Genomic DNA, 17,804 nt, shown 5'->3' on the forward strand with positions numbered 1-17,804 from the left:
GTAGGTTACCTTCTGTGTATTATTCAGATCAGGAATGACAAAATATAGGGTCATTATACAGGGCTGCAGGTTGAATTTAGATTTTCGAGTTATTCACAGATACAATCCAAATTTCAATAATTTTAAGTGAAAACCTCCCCTCACCCCCCAAACATTTTCAGACCCATATGCATGTTCTACCACTTACAAGTGTAAATAACTTGTTTAAATTCAGTAGCGATGGAAACTTTTTTTTTTGAGTGATTGATATCTGCTACCCATCAGTCACTATGGCAAGGATAAACAGGTAGTGTTTGCTTGCAAGAATATTTACAGGTTCAACACTTTTCACTGCTAACATTGGTATTTTTTTTTTATTTTTATTATACAAGCAAGCACATAATTCCTATAGCAAGCTAACTAGGGGCATCCTTTTAAATAATCACCTAGTAACTAGGTAGGAATTAATTAGCTCACATCTTTATGTAACAATAAGTATAAATAAGGATGATGCATTTCTCTTTAAGTAGTTTAGAGATAAATTCACAATAGTAAAAATGACACCAATATTAGGAAAAAAATCCCCATGTTTCCCATGTTCCAAATGTTTCAAAACATTTGAGTTTGTTCATCTCACCAAAATATAAAACTGAAGTATCTTAGTATGAAATTCCACTAAATTAGGTTCCCATGAGATGACGATTGATTATTCAGGAATACAGTAAGGCTACAAAGTTTTTAAATTAAAAAATGTTTGACAAAAGACCAATTTTTACCACAACTACTATTTATCTTTTTTAATAACTAACTATAGACACTTGTACTTATAACTGCCTCCCAGAACCTGTATGAAATTCTTTTCATGCACCATTTCAATGTAAACTAATTAAAGGGAACTAAAAAAGTCAGGCAAAATACAAAGGCTGAAGACTTTAGTATTGAGTCTGCGCAGCAGTTTATGCTATTGATGATGCATAAGAGTGACTTCTGATGTGTCTTGTTCACAAAGTTAGAATATGAGGAACAGAGCATACTATAATTGTTCCAGGAGCTGCAAACCTCCCAGCACAAACTGACTAACATGACATTGCAAGTAACATTTAAATTTCAAAGGCACTGCAAGATAATCTTTTCAAGGAAGTTGGACATGGCATTTTATTGCTGACTGACATGGCCTTCACATTTAACATTAATTATATCTCTATTTATGCTACTTGTAAACTTAATTATCTAGCCCAGTCATTCTAACCAAATGTGAAAGCTACCTAAAATTGAATTTGACTGGTATAGCAAAACTTCACCTTATTTTCAATTCAGTGATTAATATAATTCCATTATACATTTCTTTAGATTGTATCTGGAAAATAAAGCAGCATATCAACAGGACAAAGGATACTGCAATCAACTTTTGAAATTTCTACTTAATTCTTCAGCACTTACAAAGCAGCAGAGAGAATAATGCAAATAAAGAGATGAAAACTGTTATGAAAGAAAATTAACAATCTCTTTAAAAACACCTGAGGGTTCTGGTGGCAGTGGTTCCACTTTCTTACGATAGCCCCATCACAGCCACAAACACCTCAGGCATGAATCTAAAACTTATAATTCTTCATAGTTTAATAAAACATTTTCTCTTTGTGCTATATGCTGTTGCTAATTCTCAGCTAATAGCTCTTCTTTATAGTGCCTTTTTTTTTATTTTTTTCACAAAGACACTGAAATGCCAGAAGCAAACATAACATCTATTCTCACTGGCTTATACAACACCTATAATTGACAGCAACCAATTAGAACCTTCTAATCAACATCTCTACTCCGCCGCTGGCACCACACAACAGTTCTGACAACAGACTACCCACTCTTCAGAAGAGCTACAAGAAGAGGTCATAAAAGCTAAAAAACTGTACAGAAGTCTTTGTTTACTTGTTTATTGTTGTTCATGTTTCATATCCCTTCACATACAACTGCACAATCACAGAAATGTGACCATATGTGATCTTGTTTCTTCGAAGTCAAGTCCAGTACATTGAGATTCCCTTTCTTCTTTGCATGTCCCACTCTATATTCTGTTTATGTTCTGCTCCCACACCCTCTTGTTCAGATCTTTTGTTTTCGTAAGTTTGAGCAACTACTAGCATTTTTTTCTTTAAATATGACATAGGTGATGACCACTTTGGGATAATCACTTTTGTAAAGCCTGTTTGTGGTTGTTTGTTTTAGTTTTTTAATTATTTTTTGGGTTTGGTTTGGTGGGTATTTTTGTTGTTTGGTTGTTGGAGTTTGTTTTGGGAGGCAGGGTTTGGGTGTTTTGGTTTGTTATTTTTTTAATAAACAAGCCATTATTACAAACTACTTCATCAAACTGGACTTAAAGGGCTTGCTTTCAACACTCAGGAGACAAGTCTCCTCCCACATCCTAAAAGATACCCATGCACAGATTTTTTGGGGGAGCAAGGTAAACCATTACAGATATCCAGAAACCACATTTGTTAACAATGTATACCATATATCACTGTCTCTGCTGACAGCTATCATGCACTACAAAGCTCCTAGTTATTACTGAGATATTGTTACGCTCCACCACTTCAATCTTACCCCAAAATACTGGTCGACAAGATTTGAAAGATATACAGCATGCCTAAACTATCCAATAATGAACAATTTAAATCTTTTGCAGAGACAGGACATAAATCAATCACTTTTTCATTGAAAATGAAGTTGACAATACATCCATTGGATGGCAAAATTTCCTCTTTAGAAGCACTCAGACCTTGTGTCTGCAAGGTCAAGCACATTGAGAAAGATCTATTGGACCATGGGTACTGATGATGTCAAAGTGGTAAAATTGAAACAAGTGTCCTGTGGCCTATGTCTCTTTCTCCCTTCATGAGAAGGAATTTCTATTGCCAGAGATTCTTTTTTAACCTTGTCCCCCCTCTCAAGTTCACTTACATCTTTGTCAAGGCTATAAATGCTGGATCGAGTGTAAAATTAGGAGCAGCATCTTGACTTCTAGTTTTGGGTTCTGTGATAGCCATATTGAAATGCCTCCATTATTATAATTAATTAGTCTCAACAAAAATATACAAGATAGGACAGCTACAGCTTCTGGCAAAATCTGTCTTGCTTTGATACAGATGAGAAGAATGTCCACTTTGTGAATGCACACGTAGATGAGGGAGACCATCATCATTAGATCTGCTGCAGTTTTTAGTGAATACCTGCCACGATTATGCCATAAAGGGCAGCACACAGAATATTAACACACCTATGCCCAAGCCAAAAAAGAACATCTTTAATGGGTTCACATACTTTCTTATCTGTCATCCAAAGTCGACAGCTTGCCTGACAAAGGCCATGGGTGGTTAAGCAGGGGCCACAAAGTGTGAAATTTTCTTTGCTGGGAAGCTGAATTTGATGATTTGGAAACAAAGGGTGACCTCATGACAGAAACAAGAAAAAACCCCACCCATTCAGGATTCAATCTCTTCCCTACAAAGTAACAGTCTGAAATGGAATAATATCAGGAATGAGCTCCCCTAAAGCAACAGAAGTTCAGCTGACCCTAAGGCCACAAGGCACTGGCCTCAAAAGCAGCTCCCAGGATGTATTCAAATCCAACTCTGCAACCACCAGCTGACTCTGCAGCTGTTCCAAAAGTTATTACAAGAGAGCGGCTCCAGCACTGATACTCTCTACACATGAAAATTACTACTGAAATAAATTGGAAAACAGAGAAAACATAACAGATGATGTTCACAACATACAGGAGACCTACAAAATGCAATACAGTTCAGAAAGTTCGTATTAAGGCTAAAACTAAAAAGTTACCACCTCTCAGTTTAAAAACTGAAGGTGGTTGTTAGATGCAGAAAACAGCAGATGCGACCAGAAGTGCATTAGAACAGAATTAACACCGGTGAGGTTTTTATTACTAAGAAGGAAGCATAAGTAGCAAGACGCATTACTCAAAAGTACTTGCAGTGTGGATTTTGCATACCTGGGAAGCCAGGACTCTGACAAATTGGTTTTTACTGGCAGGTCATGATCAAAGGGTTCATTCCAAAGCTGCCTGCCTGCAGTGCAAGACCAGTGCTCTTCAATCGTGGGAATACATACAGCAACAAGGAAGAATTTGGGTTTAAGCAGCAAAACAAGCTGACATATAAGCATAAGAAGGGTCCCTTTTTGTAAACAAGGATACAGAAAAGCCTACATAATCAAAACATCTAAGAAGCTTACAGACATTTGGAGTGCAATTCTTTCATTAATTCCAAAACAAAATGCTGCTATCTTTTAAGGCAAGATGAAATTAGGAGATAATATTTCAACACAATTAGCAGTGTTACTTGGTTAGTACCAGAAAAGAGCACTCTCACTTGGCAGGCAAGAGGTTAAGTGTACAGCTGTGAGGATCAAGGAATTTTCAAGTGCCAAGGGAAGAAAAGAACACAGAAGCTGAGGGGACAGATGTTGCCAAAGAGCTCTAAAGGGAAGAAAGAATTCAGACTAGGACTCTGCCCCACAAATGCCACAGTTGGACAAATCTAATTTTATTCAGGAACCATTAAGAAGAAAGAAATTGTTACAGATCAACACAAAACAGCTGTTCTAAAATGTTAAAATGATTTAAGCAAAAAATTACTTTTCCCTTTCCTCTTCTTCCCAACATCATTTATTTTATTTTTCTTATGTTCACAGCGCATAATAATAGGGAGAAGCTTATTGCCAGATTACAGTAGTAACACAGGGGTTAAGATTTAAAAAAGCATGCACTACAGTAGTGTTAAAGTGAGTTTTTTCTCCTCTTTCCACTGATCTTCATATAAAGCTTTATTTAAATGTTATCAACCTCAGCATTGGTTAATCACTTTCACAATTCTTTTACATTAAATCAGTCCCCCTTTCTCAACAAATGGTGCAAGGTGACGCCAATCCAAATGAAGCAATTATGTCAGAAATCAAGTCAAACCATTTTCATTTTTCATTTACTGTAATCTTTAAGTGTGAATAATCAAATCAACCTTCTCTTTCTAGGCAGAGCTGTAATTGCTAAATGCAAATTAAAGCATATTATATATGACATGTAATGCTTAATCTGAAGACAAATTTTTATTAAGGTTTAAGTCAAACTTTGTTAAATGAGTAAAAGATACCCACTGAATATATCTTAACATTACATACATGCCCTATGAGAAAAGATATTATGAAATATAACAAAAATACTTCAAGCACCATAGATAATCCAATTGCTAAAAAAACCCCAATAAACCACAAAGAGTAACAGTAATATCATGTTTGCAAGAATAAACAGAACATCTTCACAGATTCTATCTGTGATTCTATCAGTTTAAAAGGAGGTAGCAGATAATTCTAGGATCTCAAACAATTCTTTTTCAGTATAATGTACAATAATCCTTCACAAAGATAAAGCAGAACTACATTCATTATTGGAGCAAGCTGATACAATTTCAATTATTTTAATAATTGTTGGCAACAGCTGTGAAGCCCATTGCTATTACTGTCCCCTAAGCAAAGAGAGGCAAGGAAATCACCCCAGTAAGGAATCTAAAGGATGGGAGTTGATATTCTTACTCAATACCCCAATGTTTATTTTACTCTCTTAATTTTGTATCTATTGAATACCATATCAATGTTTGCTGATGTGATTAAACACAATTCTTTGTCCTACTATGTGTGTAACTGTGAACCTATTTTATTAACAAAATCTGGAACAGAACAACATTGCCTCAGAAATGCAAACAGGAAAAAGCAGGTTGCAGAACCTCTGAAAACCTGAAAATGTATTAAGAAAAAAAAATCCAAAGCAAATCTACAAAACATGACACAGGGTATTGCTTTTGTAGGGTTTGCTACCTACAGAAACATGATGTGGGATATTGTTTTAGTTCAAAAAGAAAAAAAAAAAGCATTTGGGGACATAGTAACAGAATCCATCTTCAGTGTTGAACAGTCAAAATGCAACATATTAAAGGATGTAAAATTATGAAGAGGTAATCAATTGCTTTTGGGATAGTATTTTTCCTATACATAATTCTTCCCAGAAAGCATGTGCCTCACTCCTAACAGACTTTATTGTTTATGTTACAAAACAGCTAATATATTCTGTATTAGTAATGAAACATTATTTTTTATATATATGTAACTAATTAAAAGACATCTATTCAGTATCCCGTGCTTTAAGTATACCATCAGTCCTCTTAAAAAAAATCTTACCTGAAATAACTACACTGTTGCATATTACAGGAAAAGATGTGTTCTATCAAAAAACACAATGTTTTCTACCCAATTCACATTACAAGCCATCCATTTACAACGTAAGAACACTTGTCAGGAAGCCTATGATATTCCCCACTGCACACTATTGTCTGACACATTCTATAAGGGGTCTAGCAGTTGTACTATGGCCAGCCAGCTGGCTGACAGAATACCAAACAAGATAGAGGAGGGGAGAGGTTAGAGATAGGGAGAGGCTCCCCTCTCAACAGGGAGAAAGTACTGTTTCAATGTCTAGTTTCAACAATCACAGAATAGGAAATCTAGCACCTTTGGGAACCTTATCTTATTTTCTAATCTGACAATTGGCCAATAGCTTCAGAAATTATTTTAGGAAGAGGAAGATGCATTTGACAAGTCAGCTGACAGATAGAGAGCAAGCCTCTGACCTCTACTTCACCATGTCTGAAAACCAGGATGAAACGTCCTTGTGGATAAAACTCATGTAATCCAAGTGTGAATTTGTTCTACTCAATTCTCATTTTTCGTTCAGTAAGAACAGTGTTTCTTCCAGGATGAACATATCCAAACCACCTGCACAATGAAGAATAAAGTAGAGATGCTAAAGGCAGATTTCAAGAAGCCTTTGCTGCTAGGAGACTTCTGGGTGTGAAAGCTTAACACAGACTTACCTATTCCACTGAGCAATACCTAGACTCTGTCTGGTACCTGAAATACCTTTTTAAACTTAATTAAAGGTACAACTTAAACCACCATGCAATTACTACACATCTCATTTGTTTTTCCCATTAATTGTCGAATACTATCTCTAATTGGCCATCACTAGTTGAAAATATTGTTACAAAGCAGAAAGAAGTCTATCACCTAATTCAATCCATGCTGCATTCTTATCATTACATACATTTCAAATTACCAATTTAATACCTCATCCCACTTGCACTCACCTGGCATAGGCAGCAGGGTATGAGGAAGAGGAAGAAGAGAAAGACAAAAATGGGAGAGAGAAACAAAAAGGTGCAGTACTGTAACAGACCTGTACTTCTCCATAACACGGCAACACAGCACTTCATAGTCTGGCTTTGAGTCCAACAGTAAACACACTTTTACTTCTGAAATCAGGAATTTTTAAATGCAGCTTCTCTTGTACTGTACATTTCTGACAGATACACATCTAACTGCCTTTACTTGTTTTTTTCCCCCATAAACAGTCATCTTTCAAAGCTAGTCATATTGAAAAATGTTTCAAAATTAATCAATGCTATGAAAGTCATGTGAAGTTCACTCACAGAAAGCAATCTAACAGCTCACCACAGCAGGCAATGTCACTGCAGAGCTGCTCCTCCTATTTCACTTTTAAGATGAGGAAAACATCCTCCCCCACCCAAGCAGTGCTCAGGAACCAAACCTTAAACCACGTTTTTCAATCATGAAAGAATTTTCAGAAGCTGTCAGTCATTGGAATGACACTTTACATGCACACTATGCTATTATTTGTTGTACATATAAAAGTATTTCTAATCCTCTGGAAAAGTTTTCCTATCATGACACAGTCTACCACAACTGCTATTTGTACTATTTCACAGATTGCCATTTTTTGCTTAAACATATCCAGACACCTCACGAAATCCCTGGCTTTACAAAGTTTTCTTTGAAGCTGCCTTAATTACAGGAAGATTTGGGGCTTTTTTAATTAAGAGTTAAGAGAAGCTAAAGACAAGATGATTAGTAGTCACAACATTAATCTTCTTGCTGTACCTAACAACTTCATTTACTGTTTAAGACACAAACCCTTGTGGAGTTGCTGTTCTATTGAGCTGACGTTGATGTACTTGCTAGGAAGTTACTTCTACCTCTTATGTTCTCCTCTGAGATGTAACAGATGGACTCTCAGGAAATTGAATCTGATAGGAAACACTCTCACTGACTTCACTGAGCTCCTACAGGGCTAAAACAGAAAAATAAGATTCACAAGTGACAAAAGAGCCCAACACATTTAATCTAAATACAGAGACTTCTTTGACAGTGGAAAAGAATTCCTGCATCAGCAATGAGATTTAGAAAATATACTGTCTGTTAATATTATCATTATCACTTAATAAAGGTTTATTTTAACAATTTCCAGGACAGCGTTTACATACACTGCTTTCATCACTGGAAAGGAATGGCAACACTCACACAATACACATTAAACAGTGGACTCCAATCCTTAATTTCCCAGCACAGTTGAACAGCTTCATGCTACATTAGTCTGGCAATGCTAAAAGAACCCAAAAATAGAGACATTTTTAACCTGGACTGTCTCAGCCTCCAAGGAAATGAGGCTTAGGCAGTCCCTCATCTGTTAACTTGTCACATTTAAATTCTAAAGTTGTTGGCAAATTTCAACTAAATTTGATAAAGAGTTTGGACACTCAAAGATAATTAAGTTCCTGGGGATTCTACAAAAACTACAGTCTCTACGAAAGAAACACCTACATAATGCTCATAGGTGAAGGCAAAAGAGTTTTGACACAATAATTGAAATAAAAACAGCCTGCATGTCTGTGCATTTAAGTATATATCATGTGCGTATGTATATTTGAGTATATAAACATTGTATACATTCAAAACTTTACTGGACAACCTGATCTAGACAGCCCTGCTTGAGGAAAGGGGTTGAACTAAATGATCTTTCCTGTCCAATCTACAAAATTTTTGGGTGGGGTGGTGAGGTCTTGTGTGCACGGCTTAGAGAAGCCACACCAAATGACATCAAACAGGGATGCTAGAAAAGAAACTCAAGAGTGAAGAGGAAGAAGACCTCTTTGGAAAGTGAAGGGCATAAATCCAAAGACAACTGAGCTTTAGCATTTATGGTATTGTGGCTGGAGAGCAGCCAGGCGGAAAGGGACCTGGGGGTGCTGATCGACAGGAGGCTGAACATGAGCCAGCAGTGTGCCCAGGTGGCCAAGAAGGCCAATGGCATCCTGGCCTGCATCAAGAACAGTGTGGCCAGCGGGAGCAGGGAAGTGATCCTTCCCCTGTACTCTGCATTGGTGAGACCACACCTTGAGTACTGTGTTCAGCTCTGGGCCCCTCAGTTCAGGAAGGATATTGAGGTGCTGGAGCGGGTCCAGAGAAGAGCAACGAGGCTGGTGAAGGGACTGGAGCACAAGTCCTATGAGGAGAGGCTGAGGGAGCTGGGGTTGTTCAGTCTGGAGAAGAGAAGGCTTAGAGGCGACCTCATCACTCTCTTCAACTACCTGAAGGGAGGTTATAGCCAGGTGGGGGTTGGTCTCTTCTCCCAGGCAACCAACAATAGGACAAGGGGACATGGGCTCAAGTTCTGCCAGGGGAGGCTTAGGTTAGATGTTAGGAAGAAATTCTTTACAGAGAGGGTTATCAGGCATTGGAACGGCCTACCCAGAGAGGTGGTGGATTCACCATCCCTAGAGGTTTTTAAAAAGAGATTGGACGTGGCCCTTAGTGCCATGATATAGTAATTGGAGTTGGATCAGGGGTTGGACTTGATGATCTTGGAGGTCTTTTCCAACCCAATCTATTCTATGATTCTATGATTCTATGAAAGATCCTTTTTCTTCAGTGACCCTCAGAACTTCACTGAAGACTTGTCATTTCACTGTTTATATGCTGTCAGACTAGTTCTAGAAATCATCTCTAGTGATATAAGCTACACAAATGTGATTACACTAATGTAAAACATACTTTTGATAGCAAAGACCATTCCTCTAACCTTTTACATTGATGTGAATGTACCCATAAGATGAACTATTCTGAAAAACAGTATTTCTGACTACACAGACAAACAGAACGTATTGTGAAAGACTTATCAAAGCTTTTGTAAAGTAGCATCATGATGGACAAACCTTAAAAGGAGGTTCCACACGAAAGAAAAGCAAATCCCATCAGGCACTACTAACAAAAAAAGCATCTTTCAGTGTTCTTCACAAAAACCTCTTAAAGACACAAGACTGCTACATTGTAAGAGTAACTAGGTGCTTGGATAGATAACTTTATGAAGGCCACAAAACCAAAGTAAAGACAAGGGCAGTAGTTACTCTGGAAACACATTGCCCAGCAGTATTTGTTGGAATCTGCTCAGATCTGCTGTACTGTACTCTGCTATCTATAGACAATCTAACTATCCAGCAGCAAGAGCAGAGAACATCATGCCCTGGTATAAATTCATGGAACAATCACATCTGTAATACTCTGGACACTTCTGATTCCTCTTATCACAAAAAGGATGTAAAGGGGAAAGTTACTGAGAAGGACAGCAAGCGCCTTGAAACACATGGAACAGATTAATCTGGGGAACCATTAAGACACCTGGACTCCTCAGTCCCGAAGATGAGGTAACTGAGATATGACAGTAATTTATAAGAGAATGAATAGCATGAAAATGCAGACAGAACAACAGTTCGGTGCACCTTCCAATTTAGTAACCAAGGAAATGAAGCTAATATGTGTCAAATTCATAGAGGGCACTCCTCGCTATTTTTTATTCTTGCTCAAGTACTTGCAACAGAGAAGTTTCATATGTTTACAAAACAACTGGATGTGGGTTTTTTGGACTGAAACTTCTCCAAGCTATTTAAAAAAAAAAAACAACAAAAAACCCCCAACACCCAACAAAAAAACCTCCAATCACAAGAGACTAGGAGAATATTCTGGGATCTTTGTCCAGCAACAACAAAAAGTCACTATCCTATTGCCAACACGAGACTTTAGACTAAGTCAGTGCAACCATTTGTATATTTTACTGGCATATTTCAAGTAGAAAGCATTGGGGTAATGACCATCTTCAGACACTTTGGCAATGCAAGATCCTCTAATTTTGTTCTAACCTTCAAAACTACATTCACCATATTCAGAATAAGATAAAAAAAGGTTTGTGCCCAACAAAGAAACAAAGAAAACTTGGCTTTCATATGTGACTAACTCAGAAGACAGACCTACTGGCGATTATTTATATCATCCCAGATTTCCATAAAAATCTGTATATTACACGTAAGTCTTTATAAAGAGTTCCTATTACATAACTGAGCTGTGTGATCAACTTCAGAAGCCATCAAAAAACTAACCTCAGCTCTTAATATGCAAAGCAACATTTTAACTATATTTCTTTGGCCTTAACTTCCAGCATATGTAGGGAAGAATCAAAGCAGTAATATATGTGCAGTGTCCCAAATTTGCACCTTTTTCTTAACATATGCAGCATAGACATAATACCAGGGAATGCAATATTTTAGAATCTTCATACATTTTACATTAACAAAGTAAGGCAGTTAAATGAAAGTCCAATAGAGTAAAGGTAGCTAGAGGCAAAGAGAAGAGGCGAGCAAGGGGCAGCAAGATATGATCGTATTATATATCCCAAATGACATGAAGCATTTTTTTTGTTTGCACTTAATCTTACTATACCCTCCTTCCCAAACTCTGAATTTCATTTATCACTGTATGCTGATAACCTGGCAACAGTGGCAACACTTTCATATATTTCTGTGCAAGAACAATAAAAACAAGATCCTTATTAAGGTTTCTTGAAGGGGGGGGGGGGGGATAAAACAAACCAGTAATTTATATTATTCTTATTTTTCATCAAACAGAAAGAGAACTCGTTCCACAGAAACGGAATAATCAAAGTTTCTCTTGGGGTAGGAGGGGGAATGTTATTAAAGTGGAGACAAAGTGGTTGCTTTGCAATCTACCATAATAGGTTAACCAAAGTTTAAACTGTGAAAAGTTAATATAATACATGTCTTACAAGATGAGAGAAAAACTGAAAAGAGTTCAGAATTATCTTTTGGGGAGATATAGATATTGCTATTTTAAATTAAGCTTTTCATCAAGAACAATTTCTGAATCAAAACAATTCTTTCAAGAACATGAACCAAAATCTGCCTACAGAGCAGAACAATATCTGTAACAGATATTATTCCCATATTTTTTTGAAGAGGTTAATAGTTTCTCTGCAATACAAAAACAAGAGGAATAGAATTTGAATAGTATCTCAGACTCCCTGCATGGCACCTAAGAGTAGAAGAACAAAATCGTCATTGCTATGAAGAAAAACATATTGAAAATATGCTAAAAAATTAAGCCATACAGTGAAGCTGTTGAAGAATATAGACTGTTCACTGTCCCAAGATCTGTAGGTTAACTGTTGAGTTCCATGGCAATAGCTGAGAAACTCCAGTAATTTTTACAGAATACCTTCAGAAATAAACCTCAAGAAAAATATACAGAAAGTAATTACCTTTAATATTGCAACGATGGCAACAACGAGTATTTCCTTTGACATTTAGGGAAGTTAGAATTTAACAAATTCCTGGGACAGATAAGAGTATTTTATTTTTAAGCAGTATTTGGTCTTCTCACAGCTATGCAATAGGGACTTCTGTATGTATTCTTAACATACTCAAGTCAGTGTTGTGTATGAGCATATCTACATAACCATTTAACTGTTCACAGACTGAGCACACTCCAATATTTGATTAGCAGGTAGAAGTTGTGTACTCAAATTACTATACACACAGATATACAAATATACGCAACTAGTCAAAAGACAGCTTTCGAGTGTCTTAATGATTTGCATATTAACGTGCATGGAGATCATGTTTGGCAAACGTCTTCATTTTTAGCTGCTGGATCTTTTACCATTTTTTTTTGTCACTCAGGACTACTACTCAGACAAGGCCTCGTAACACGTTAGGATGAGTTTTGATGGCACATAAACACTTCTGGATAGCAGCATATATACCCAGTCCCGGAGATTATATTTTTTTGCTTAGAAAATCAGTCCAAGAATACCTGTCACAGGACAGCTTGAACAGATTTAGAGCCTTCACATATTCTGAAGGCAGGCTAGGGAAACTTTGCTAAGTACTGAATTCCCAAGGGAGAATCAGGTACATCACACTCAACCATTCTTTTAGCTGCTGCCAGTGACACAGCAGGCATTGGACAGAGATGCAATTGCATCCACCATTCCCTATTAGCAGAGGCATCACCTTGCTCTTTGACTTGACAGAGAACAAACTTAACCTCTCCTCCGCAATGGCTGCTGTCTCTAGTTTCTAAGCAAGGATCATGACACATGACAGGTCCTGGGAATGATGGAACATACCAAGTGTTGAAGCTTACACTACCAGCCCATAAGGCCACAGAGGACACCTATGATGTCAAAACATGCCCTTTATCTTCACAGTTACTCAGATCCATACAGCAGTGTATGAATTATTTCTTCAAGGCTGGGATCAGCATCAGTACTAATGTTAAGATGCAAAAAGCCCTCCTGGTACAACGGAAAGGGGGATAAGAATTGACTGGAGCCACTTCAGCTGCCCCTTTAGGAGTCCCCAGCACCCAAAGAGTGATTGCCAGAGAACTTATAACACATGCAAGCACTGACGGCCACAGGCCAAAGTACACCATGAAACAGGGCTCATCTGCTGCGGTTTAGGCCTGTTCAAAGTCTTTAAGGGAAAAAAGCAGAAAGAGAGCCTCATAAGACTGCTAGCTAGCTGGCACACACCAAGTTTATGGGCTATTCACATTTCAAGCAGAGGCAAGTGTGTAGGTGGGTGGATGGACACTGCTGTGCCTATGCACAGAGTAGGTATGTATGTGTATAGGCTGGCACAAGGGATAGCGGTCAAGCGCAAAGAAAGAACAAACCTGCACACACTAACCCAGAGGTAACACAGGAATTTTTAGCAGACCCCTGAAAAATGGGCCAATGTAGTGAGTGTGTTCTGTTATTGTGATTTAGGTAACAGTTTAGAAAAGGTTGTCTTCCAGCATCAGTTTCATGCTAAGTACTTCACAAATTAAATTAATGTAATTTGTTTGAAAATAGTGCTGACACACATGATCACCTCCTTTAAAAATCAACTCTGTGTTAAATATATTCAATGTTAAAGATAATCTGTTATTCACATATATCAAGTTCTTCATAAAAAAACATGGAAATAACTGAGGGAAAGAGAATCTGTTTATCAGAATCATCATGGCTAGGCTTTGCGAACGAAGATTTGGGAGGGACTCTACCCACACTTGCTACAAGCACGCTGGTGGTTTAGAAAGGCCAATGCGAGACAGACAAGTCCGGTTGCATTACCAGAATAAGAAACCCTTAATAAAAATACACAACTGAGCTTTATGCAGTGCAACACAAGTAACAGATGTGGGTCACTGTGTCCTTCTCAACTTTGCAGTTTCAGCTTCAAAAGTGAGGTTTCAATATACAAAAATTAATTTGAGGACATTCCTGTATTGCCTCCTTTAACTCACTACACTTGCTAATTCAGGGGATACTGTTCGTCATGTAGAGCAGACCACATCATTATAGCAAGATAGAATCATGGAATCACTGAGGTTGGAAAAGACCTCCAACATCATCGAGTCCCGTAACTTCTTAAACACTTCCAGGGACAGTGACTTCACCACCTTCCTGAGCAGCTCATTCCAATGCTTAACCATACTTTCAGTGAAGAAATTCCTCCTGATGTTCAACCCAAACCTCCCCGGGCACAGTTTTTGTCCTGTCACTAGTTGTCTGGGAGAAGAGGTCAACCTCTCACCTGGATACAACTTCCTTTCAGGTAGACGTAGGGAGTGATAAGGTCACCCCTGAGCCTCCTCTTCTTTAGATTAAACATCCTCAGCTCCCTCAGCTGCTCCTCATATGACTCTAGTCATACTCTCTATAGTTTCTTCACCAGTTCTGTTGCCTTTCTCTGGATATGATGTTCAAACTGGCCAAGAACACTCCAAGAGATGCTTTAGAGCACTATGGTCCCTGTCAATAAAACCTGTGCATATAGATAGCAGCTACTCAACTGAGCCCATAATACTATTGCAGGTATTTGTCACAGCATTAGTCATATACAACAGCTAGTAATTTTAGTAAAATTCTCACAGTTATTTCTGTATTTAGCTTTAGTCCATGTGCGCTATATGACATTGCTTGTATTCTACAACCATTTGGTTATAATCTGTTTTAAACAACAGCGTGTAATAGACAACATGGTAAAGACCTACACATGGAATTTACTTAGATGGCCTAAAAGTGGAATGGTGAATAACAAATCAATAAGCTTTTGGACTAGATAATCTCAATCACAAGTCAGATCAACTTAACCCATCTAAAAAAAAGCACAAGACTTCCAGGACTCTTTCCACATCAATTAATGTATTGAATTTGAAGTCATTTTTATATGTGAAGATGTTATTGAGGTCATAAAACCAATTTAACTTGTGCTTGGAGATAAACTGTTGCTTACATCACGACCTCCTTTAAAAATAAAACCAACTTTAATTCTACCCACAGACCTACCAATTCTTCCTAACAATAGCAACAGCAGCACAGTAATTGTGTGAGAAGTCAGGGAAAAAAAGGAAGAGTGAAAGGAAAAGAGGTAGCATTTTACAAAGAACATCTATGTAGAAACTCTTCTTAGAAAGAAAAAAAAAAAAAATCAAAAAAACCCTGGTTTGCCTGACATCAGTTTTAAGTGACCTGATTCTCTTTGGAATACACGATCTTAAAAGGTAACTTATCATGTGCTCAGTTCTCCTTTTATCTAATAATACACACAAGCAACAGTCTTTCGAAACTTTTACAGAAACACTGTCAGGTACTTAGTTCCTACTGAAGACAAAGTATTGAACTACACAAAAGAAAATCAGCATGATAGAAGTTCTATAGGTCTTAACTTTTGGGGATAACAAAAAGGCAGGAATAAATAGTCACAGTAAAGAGGAAGTAACAAAAAAGGATGCTCACAAGCAAAGAGATCTTACCAAATACAAAAGGATACAATACATACTGGACAACAATCCAAATCAAGCATTAAAACAGTTCAGTGCATCCCAAATTTTGGTTGGGGAAGGGTTTTGCCTATTACCAGTAATATGTAATAACTAACAAATTTCATTAATAATTGACACGTGATAAAAAGCTTCTCACTGAAAAACATGTAAAGCCTCAGCATGGGTAACCTTACATACTTTAAAATGTTTCATTAATTGTGCTAATGACTGTATTCCTTTAAATAAGGATTTTGACAATACCATCTTAGCACACAAGGTCAAAAGACATGTTGCTCCTGACTTCAATCAACACGTGAATGAGTTAAATCTCAGAGAAAATGATGACAGAAGGGAAGGGAATACTACTGTTAAATTTAACGTGTCAATGAAGAAAATGAGCAGGTAACTATTACTGTTCTAGTCAACTTATCTTCACATTTAGGCCACAAGTTCCACCAAGATGTAGAACACCAAAGAGTACTGGAGGAGCCCACACAGGAGGACTCGGGACATTAGATGAACTGTTGTGTTGTTTTCTTTTCTTTACTAGTGGTATTAAAAGTGGTGGGTGTTTTTCTCCTGCACCCCAATGGAGTGTGCACGCATGGGATACCACTGGTCTCCAGGACTAAGCCATCTCCTACCTAAGTGCTAGTCCCTCAGTGAAACAAAGAGAAGAGGGTTGCATATTCAGCAATCCAGGACATTAAAGAGCTCAACAGAGGCAGCTTTCTTATGCTGCAGAAACAACCTTGAGTGGTACTCAACCATAGCTCAATAACTGTACAAGCTGATGGTAGAAGTTTCTCTTTGCAGCTTTTCTATGACATCTTATATAAGCAAATTATCTGGATTTTTCCAGTCTCTTTTGTTGTGTTTCAGACTTTGTCCCATATAACGAAGAAGTGACAGTAAGCTGCCTTGCTATTTCAGTCCCACTCATGAACAGCTGGTGTGGAAATACAGGTGGTGAATGCTATTACTCAGCTAGGGTGAAATTACATCTTATAATTCAAGTCACTGTCTTAAAAAAAAAAAAAAAAAAATCAATAGGTTGTTTCACTATCAACTAACGAATCACCGAATAAAACCCAGAAACCTAATTACTTCTCACTATTAAAATAATTTCAACTAGAACAGAAACCAGGATTTCTCCCTCTGACACGGTCTGCTTAAAAAGTATATCTGCAACAAGAGAAAGGTGAAGCCATGAAAACAGCAGGACTCCTAAGAAAACACACTGAACACATGTCAATTTCCTAGAGAAGAGCTTGTGAAAAAGAGGAGGTATCATTTGTCCTCACAATCACAATTTTAATTAAAGTACTCTCCAGCCCCAATTTATTGCAAAAAATAATAGTATAGTACAGTTTTGAAGTGTCACCATCTGTCACATGAAGCCAAAACCAGTTTTAAAGATAGTTTTAGTGCTTAATACAAAACCTAAGACAAGCCAAACCTTCACTGGAATAACCATGATGGTGCAAGGATATCATAGTAAGAATGATTAAATTAAATTTGCCTTCATGGTTGGGTTTCCATCTCAAAAGACTCAGGAGGCTACATAGTCCCACTCAGCCTTTTCAGTCATGAAATCTCAACTGACTGGTCAAGTATAGTTGTCACACAAAAACTGAGCTCCAGAACCAAATGCAAAGATGACACCCCAAGCCCAGGAATTAATGGCAACAAAATCCAGGTCCTTTAGGTACATCTAGCATCTCCAAAGTTTATAGAAGGCAACTCTTAGC

At 37.5% G+C, this 17,804-nt stretch overlaps 1 protein-coding gene and 1 long non-coding RNA gene across 3 annotated transcripts in view; both read right to left on the bottom strand.

Moving 5' to 3' along the window:
- The window catches only part of HS6ST3 (heparan sulfate 6-O-sulfotransferase 3), a 290,420-nt gene that overhangs the window by 221,493 nt on the left and 51,123 nt on the right, over positions 1-17,804 (bottom strand). The window lies entirely within an intron of this gene.
- On the bottom strand, positions 6,701-13,356 carry LOC113948026. 2 transcript variants are annotated; one of them, XR_003527960.1, is made up of 3 exons: positions 13,251-13,356; positions 8,088-8,182; positions 6,701-6,810 (listed from the first exon to the last, which is right to left on the bottom strand). It is a non-coding gene; the product is annotated as an uncharacterized LOC113948026 (long non-coding RNA). The 2 variants fall into 2 exon arrangements; XR_003527961.1 differs by lacking the exon at positions 6,701-6,810 and adding an exon at positions 7,250-7,346.

The sequence above is a fragment of the Corapipo altera genome, unplaced genomic scaffold (assembly GCF_003945725.1).
Source record: "Corapipo altera isolate COAL_440 unplaced genomic scaffold, ASM394572v1 0, whole genome shotgun sequence".
Taxonomy (NCBI): Eukaryota; Metazoa; Chordata; class Aves; order Passeriformes; family Pipridae; genus Corapipo; species Corapipo altera.